Here is an 8,212-nt window from a genome sequence, read left to right as displayed (position 1 = left end):
GTCTTGGTGTCTAGTTTGTATTAAGCTCATGAGTTTATTCACACTATGCCTTGTGAAGCACCCAGTGCTGCAGAAAGACCGTGAATTTTGGACAGGTGGTGGTGGTGGTGGTTGGAATAGAAGGACCTGTTGGAAATAGAGGTCTAATAACAACATATGCTCTTTTAGGCTGAAGACTCAGCCTAAAGGTTGACCCCCTTTGTCAACATGACTCTTTTTTCCTAGTGCATACAAAGAAGCAGAATTTGGTCTCCATGATGCTGGTGTAAATCCATAGTATCTCCAGTGAGTTTGATGGAATTACTCTGAATTTACACCAGTGTAACAGAGATCAGTCTGGCCTGCCATCATTGGACCAGTCTGTAGGTGCATCTCCTATCTGAAATCAATAGGAGTTATGCTTGTTTACACAAAGGCCGATTATGACCATTAGTGTGATTTTAAAAAGACATAACACTACAAACATTTACTGTCAGGCTGTGTATAATTAAGGATAGATAAGAACATCCAGTTCCTGTCATCTCCACACAGCTTTCCACTGCTTCAGCCACTGTTGCAGCTTCACAGGCAGTGAATTGCAGCAATGAGGTTTGCTCGTGTAGATGCAGCCCTACACGACAATGGATATTTTTGGCTCTCCTACACACTGGTCTGAGAATCTGGTGGCCTTCCAGAAACATGGAAAAAAATCATCCAACTTGACTGTTCCCTATGGAGCCAAGTTTGAACAAGAAAAAGCGCAGCTACTTATTTTTGAGGATAGTTGGAAGAAGGCAGAGAATCTACACTACATGGATTATCAGCAACCAGGCTTCCAAGCCACTGAAAACTTATTTTGATAAATAAGAAGTAGATGTGATTGGTGAGTTATAAATGCCTAGGACAGAAATTTTTCCTAGATACAGATTCCATGAGTATGCGCAAGGTATCAGTCTCTTGAACATGACTTAAGGTTGTGGCTGTGAAGACGGTGCTGAAATGCTGAAAGACCAGAAAAACTTTCCCAAGGTAGAGAGAAGTTCTCAGTGAAGAAACCACTCTTTCCCTAGAAAAGGCAAAAATATTTAGCTAGGCCTTATGAACTAGATCAGTGGCTCTCAGCCTTTCCAAACTTCTGTACCCTTTCCAGGAGTCTGATTTGTCTTGCGTACTCCCAAGTTTCACCTCACTTAAAAACTAGTTGCTTACAAAATCAGACCTAAAAATGTAAATGTCACAGCACACTATTACTGAAAAATTGCTTACTTTCTCATTTTTACCATATAATTATAAAATAAGTCAGCGTAAAGTGTATATAGAGCAGTATAAACAAGTCATTGTCTGTATGAAATTTTAGTTTGTACCGACTTTGCTAGTGCTTTTTATGTGCACTTTAAAAAAAATTTTAAACTGATACTCCGTAGAACATGAACATGCCATGCAGACAACTTTAAAATTGTCATGTGCACTAGATGCACCCTGTGGGCTGGATGTTTGATACCTCTGATATATAAGATGGGAATCAATACTCATTTAGCTAAGTTAACCCAAGCATTAGCTTTGAGGAGAGGTAAATATAACACATCTCACTTCTCAGAACAAGGGGGCCTAGATTTGCCACTGCCTGGCCAGAAAACAACCCAGCTGGGATCTGAAAGCTAAAAGCAATGTTTAGAGGCCAAATACCTTGATGACATTTGGGGTTTCACCTGAGGAAAGTCCTATTAATGGGACTTAAAATCCAAATATAAAACTGTCAAACAAATCTGAAAAACTAAGCAATAATTCCATCTTCTCAGTCCCACTTCACCCCTCTGAAATAAATTGATAGTTTAAATTCACCTAGATCGGTAATTGAAAGAACATTTTGAAAATGAGATGTAAATGCTGGATAAATGTGGTGGGACATTGCTATGTTGCCCTTCTGAAATATGTAAGATATTCCTGGTTTGCTGCATGTTACTTAACACCACCATTAAATGTGGTTTATCTGTGAAACCGGAGGTGGAGATTAATGAGTCCAACAAAAATGATGAATTAACTGAGTATGATGAGGTATATTTGCAAAATGAGCTACTGTGGCTAATATTTTGGAAAAACAAGAAATATTAAAGCTGCATCCTCTGGAGAGGATAAAAGTATTTTTACTGTAGGCAGAGTTTCTTGTATAGGGGCTACTACAGAATCCATCTCTGGAATGGGAAAATACTGGCGAGATGCATTCTTCTGTTGCATAGGTTCTGCTTTATCATGCATATACAGTGTCTCTAATTTTAGACTTATTATTTAGCAAATTACTACTTCCAAATGATTGGAGTACAGTAGGCTGAATGGAGGAAAAGTAGGAAGAGTTCATTGACAAGTTGGAGGAGTTTGGACCGTTTGATCAGGCAATAAATGAATGACTCTGGCTACTTCTTTCTTTGTCTCCACTGTGGACCTGTTCCTGCTCCCAGGTCAATGACAAAACTCCCATTGGCTTCAATGTGAGCAGAATCAGTTCCTTTGGGATTTTACAAGTCAATCTGTAAAAACACTTCTCAGGCTACATCCTGAGCTGCAGCTGAGATAAGCTCAGTGCAGTTGAGGGAGGAGGAGCTTTAAGCTACCTTTGCTGTTCCCCATTTCTTGGTCCAGTTCTTGTAGTTTAGTAACTTACAGCAGCCTTGGGGCTCCTCTTAGTTATGCTTAGCAGCCAACAGCTTCAAGGAAGCATCCAGGGAGCACAGGACACGCCCACTATTCCGTGGGTACACACTTTACACCATCTGTTGGGAGGGGCTGGTAGCATAGATAAAATGGCTCTACACCACCCTGGAATTCCCTCAGTCAGGCTAGGGGAATCCTCAGATAGATAGGTTTGCTGGATTTCCAGCTGGTTCGTCTGAGTGGAGCAGTTCAACAAAGCAGGCAGCATGGGGCCAAGGATCTGGTCCACTCTCTGCACACAATGGAAACCACTTACGTTCTATAAACCTCCTAATCCTTGGTGATATGGGCTGCCTTGGATGTGTTATTGTGCATGGAAGCCAGATAGAATCATTACTGAATCTAGCTTTTATAAAGAGAAACTCACTAAAGAGTCCTTGGTTACTTTTTCATGTTTTTCTAATAAATGAGCCAGGCAAACATTTACCCCTATTATTGCCTCTAAGAGGAATGTGTTAATAGTTTACCCTTAGCCAGAATGCTTATTGAAAGCTTTTCTGAATCTGAAAACTACTTACAAGGAAAAACTTTAAAACAAATGGTTAATCAAAAGACCACAAATGGTGTGTGAGAGACTATTTCACTCATGAGCAACGCCGTGATCCCAACTCTGTGGCCCTCACAACTTTATCCCACTGCACATCATTGCGGGTGCATCAGATATGTATTCATAGAAGATAACTAGATGATGATTGTTTGCTTGAGGCTTATGGAGGAGCCCACTTGAAGTGATGAGGGAAGTGACCTTAGGGCTGTGGTTCTGAACCTTTGGTTTGCTGAAGCCCCTTCCCTGGTTCCTATTAACAGATCTCTTCCCCATGTCCCCTCACACCACGCTCCAGCACACATGGCACCATCTCTACTATTTTCTGCCCCTTTTCTCTCCCTCCTTCTCATCCATGGTGGTTTCATCTCCTGTTTCTCCTTCATGTGCTCCTCTTTCCCTCCCTTTCTTTCTAGTGTGAATGAGGTTTTTTTTATTGTTGTTCGGTGGCCTTTCACTCCCCTGAGATCTCTGTGCTAGTCAGAGCATGTGTTTATGGTGGGGATCTGCCAGTGGTTCCATCATGCTGCGCAGCCTGTATTCTCTCACAGGCCAGGATAGCAAAGCTGAATAGAAGAGGAGCTTGAGTAAGTGGGCAGCTTCCTGAGCCTGCAGCTCCATTGGTGGCTTTTTTTAGGTGCAGGTAGAGGTTGCTAGAGGAGGGAAGGAAGGTAGATGTCTTTAAGCAGCCACCTGCTCCTAACAGACCCCTGAGCATGTTCATAGTTGTGCTTCTACTCCTACTTTGTATATTGCCTTCCACGCACCCAGGGTAGGAGACATTGGTTAGGGTCTCTTTCAACTTACACAGCCTGCCCCCCCCACATGGCTTTTGAGTTACTCAGTATTGAGTGAGCAATTAAAACATGGCCCATCAATGCAGAAACCCAACCTATTTTTGCTGAGTCAGGCCCTTTGCAAACTGTCAGTATAGTATAGTATCCACAGTCTGTTATTCATTGTCTGCAACTCACAGACTAAACTTCATACATCATCCCTTAATCTTTTAAAAAGACGTTTTTGTCTGAGACACAAAGTGGGTGAGGTAATATATCTTATTGGAGCAGCTTCTGTGGGTGAGAGAGACAAGCTTTCCAGCTATACAGAGCTCTTCCTCAGGTCTGGAAAAGGTACTCTGTGTCACAGCTACATACAAGGTGGAACAGATTGTTTAGCATAAGTAGTTAACGCGTATTCTAAGGAACCATTCCAGATGAAGTGGTCTGTTAAATCATCCCTCAATTTACCTTGAATTGTGGAAAAGTAGTAATGGACCTTTGCGGTAATTCAGAAAACCCGCTCCTGCCATCAGCCATGCGTGAGGCTGAGGGCTGAGTTCCTGCTGTCAGCTGCCTGGCTGACACAATTGCAGTGGAAGCCTAATATTGTGGAATCTGCAATTCTACAATATCGCAAGTTAAGTAGGGCCTTGCTTATTAATTTTGTCATTTCCTCAATTCTGAGTGTGTAGAAGGAGGCCATCAACTTAAAAATCACACTTATCTCTGAATTTCTGCTATTGTTATAAGAAACATCCTATCTGAAAGACCAGAGAAAATATATCTTCTATTTCCCCATTTTTGTTTTAAGCATTTGACATCATTTTGTCTATACTGTACCCCCCTTCCCCATGTACAGTAGTTGTTTGTGTGGGTCTTTCATACAGCAATAAGGGGAGAAAACATTTTTAAGATAGGAAGAGATGAGTGTAAAACCACTAAAGTGGGCTAAAGCTCTCTGGGTAGGTATAGTACTTGAAGCATCTTTTAACACAATTTTAAACATTGGCTAGATTTCAAGTTGACTGTCCCTATGCTATGTGACATTTAACATTTACTTATCAGGGTGTTTTTGCTGGAATTTCCCACTTTTTAAAGAGAATAAAAAATTTTAATTTTGTAATGTGCAACCACTGAAGTAGCATAATCGGCATGCTCCAGAAGGTCTGCAGAAGAGAGCTGCTCTCTTGTGAAACTTGAGAGCAGTGCAGCTAACAAGGTGCACAGTGAAGGAGGCATCCTGTTTGCCTTCACTAATTTTCACTGGACACCCTCAGTTTTTTATTGGGTGATCCAGTCTCCTCTTCTAGAGAAGCAGGGCAAGGTAACTCGTCTGCCTATACATCAGCCCTTGTCAAAAACCGAGAGAAGCTAAGGGAAGACTCCCTGCATTCAAGCAAGAACTGATCATTTTGTGGCAATGGAAGCAGGACTAGGGGATTCCAGCCGAGAGGACTGCATAGGGAGGGAACTTGTCTTTTAAACAAGTCTTCAAAAAACGAGGTAGTGAACTCTCATTGCTACTGCAATACAAATAATTAATAAAAATATATAGATGGGGTCATTTCCAGTAAAGTCTGATACTGTATTTTCCTGTTTTCAGTGGGTGGAAGCAGGCAGTGGGTATTGTGTTATTACATGTCTTTTTGCTTCCCCCACCCCCGCCACCCCTGACATATTGTTTGAACTATGTAATGTGTCAAGTTCTGTTCTAAAATTCCCCTTTTCCCATGGCACTTCAATGAGAGCAATCCATCTTCTGGCCTTCTCCCAGGGGAATGAGTTAGCAACACAGGCACTCCTAATGTAATTTCAGTGGAATAGTGAAATGGGAAAGTTAAGAACAGTGAGGACAAAGAACGGCTATCGAGGACCTTGGAGTGGAGGAAGATGAACCCAACTGGAACCTGTAAATTAAATGAAGAGAGGGAACTAAGTACAAACCCCAAAATTATCAATTTGACAACAGCAATCAGAACAATAACAATGCAGCATAATCAGGTGACCTGAGTCTGAACTTACTTTACATCAGTTTAGCTGTTCAAATCACTTGTTACCCCTGATTTACTCTTCTGAGACTAGAATCAGGCCCCATGTTATTAAGACTCTATTTAATCTCTCTGGGCAAAAGCCCCTTATTTAAAATACTTCTGTAAGTCCTGGGTCAGATCCTCAGTCAGTGTAAACAAGCATGACTTGAATGAAGCTACACTATTTGGAACACTTGGAAGAATTAACCCTTGGTGTGTTTCATGTTTTAGTGGTATGAATGGTAGATATTTGCATGGACCTGCTTTTTCAAATCGGCAGTAGAAAGTTGGCTCAGGGTATTTTGTGTATGTGTGAAAGATACTGTACATATTCAGCTGGAGCAAACATAGAAATACCCATTGCATTGTCTCCTTTTGCTTTTACACTGCCATAAAATAAAATTGAATAGCATTTTTGTCTCTGCTTATGATATAAATCATTGAAGTGCAGCCTAGATTTCTTGATTATTTTGATTCACTGTGCAACAGACCTTCTTGATTCAACAGAATGGTTTCTTGTGGCTGGAAGTCTTTTTTTTTAATCAAGTCCCGCTAGAAGGTGTTGTGAGTAAGAGAATAGTTTAGACAACTTTCAGAAAAACTGTTATACATAACCTTGCCCCAGTGTCTTTTTTTCATTCTTTGCTTATATTGCAAACCTGCTGTAAATGTGCATGATTTCCGTTTTGATGACCTACAAAAGATAATGATACTTGAATAGGAAATTGAGAACAATAATTCATGTACTAATTAAAATAAAACCTAAGTAGGTAACACAGCAAACCCCCACTTATCTGGACCTTTTAAAATGTGAAACTCCCTTCTGTTCCAGTCTTTGCATGAATCACTTCCACAGGATTTCTTCTGATTATCCAAACCCATTTGTCCAATAATTTTTGTTTCCTGCAGCATTGCAGATAAATGAGGTTATACTGAAAGAAAATGAGAACTAGCACCATTATAGTGTAGAGTTTCTTGGCTCTATAGCTGGTCTTTTCTCACTTAAGAGACTCTCCATGTAACATAAGGTATAATATAACAATTTAATGTCTATATTCTTGTAATGTATATATTCTTGTATGTTTTTCCTAACTGCAGTATTCTCAGATTTGTAAACTGAACTAACCATTCAGCCATGTTTTAATACTAACATTAAGACAGAAGAGGGGTTTTTTGGTATCTTGTTATAAAGTGCTATAGATGACTTTAAAAGTCTCCATTTTTTCATATTATTCTGTAGTTAAAAGGAAACAAAAGTTCTAATACTGTATGTAATTAATCCCAGTGGGCCAAATTTTCAGAGGCCTCAAGCCAGACTTCATTTCTGCCTATAATACAGTGGTATAGTGCATGCAATCATGTCGTCTCCTGCTAGTCTATGGCTCCTGCAACTATACAGCCTGTTACTTTTTCATAGCTAATGGAGTTCTTTAGCTCAGCGGTTAAAGACCTTTTGGTGCTGAAGGTCCGGGGTTCAATCCCACTGCTCACTGTGGTGTCTGGAGGTGGATGGGGTTAGTTACATGTGCATTCACCTTTCCATTTTTTTGTGAATTAATCCTGCTTCCCCTCCAGGAAAACCATGTTTGATAAACCTTTCCAGTGAATTCAGCAGCACAAAATTCCACTCACCACATGTGTATTGTTTGTCTCATTCTTAAGTTCTAGCCATCTAGCAGCAGTAATTAAGAGCACCCTTCTGTTCCCTGGGTTAGCCTTTTAACCTGCCTTTCTTTTCTTCCTGGGTTCTCCACCTGATGAGCTAATAACCTCAGTAATTTGTCAGACTAGCAACAGGTGTAAATGCTCCCTTCTTCCTCAACCACACCCAGTGCCCTGGAAGTTTTAAGTAACTACAGTGTAGGCTTCCACTCAGCCCAGTTTGAAGCTGTTAGCAACACTCTGTTATAGGAAGGTATTGTATTTTTGGACCTGACTCGATGTTATGGGTGCTGGTACCCTGGGAATCCTTCTTGGACATGGATGGTATTCTTAGAGAAATTATCAAATAGTTCTTCCCTGCAAGAGGTGCTGTGTTCTGGGAGTGGAGGCATGTTGGACTAGCCAGGTGATTCAAGATCAAAAATAGTTCAGTGTGGTGTGAGTTAGTGTTTGATGCTATGGTGGAGTGTGGGATTTCTTTGCTTCTTTCATGGTCAGACATAAGCTTG

At 40.7% G+C, this 8,212-nt stretch overlaps 1 long non-coding RNA gene across 1 annotated transcript; it reads right to left on the bottom strand.

The window, feature by feature from the left end:
- Nucleotides 1-5,786: 5,786 nt before the first annotated feature.
- On the bottom strand, nucleotides 5,787-7,779 carry LOC120409057. The gene is made up of 4 exons (XR_005601188.1): nucleotides 7,674-7,779; nucleotides 6,842-6,973; nucleotides 6,657-6,735; nucleotides 5,787-5,918 (listed from the first exon to the last, which is right to left on the bottom strand). It is a non-coding gene; the product is annotated as an uncharacterized LOC120409057 (long non-coding RNA).
- Nucleotides 7,780-8,212: the final 433 nt, after the last annotated feature.

The sequence above is a fragment of the Mauremys reevesii genome, linkage group 1 (assembly GCF_016161935.1).
Source record: "Mauremys reevesii isolate NIE-2019 linkage group 1, ASM1616193v1, whole genome shotgun sequence".
Taxonomy (NCBI): domain Eukaryota; kingdom Metazoa; phylum Chordata; order Testudines; family Geoemydidae; genus Mauremys; species Mauremys reevesii.
Note: the sequence above shows the minus strand (reverse complement) of the source record. Positions and strands in the feature narration are given on the sequence as shown.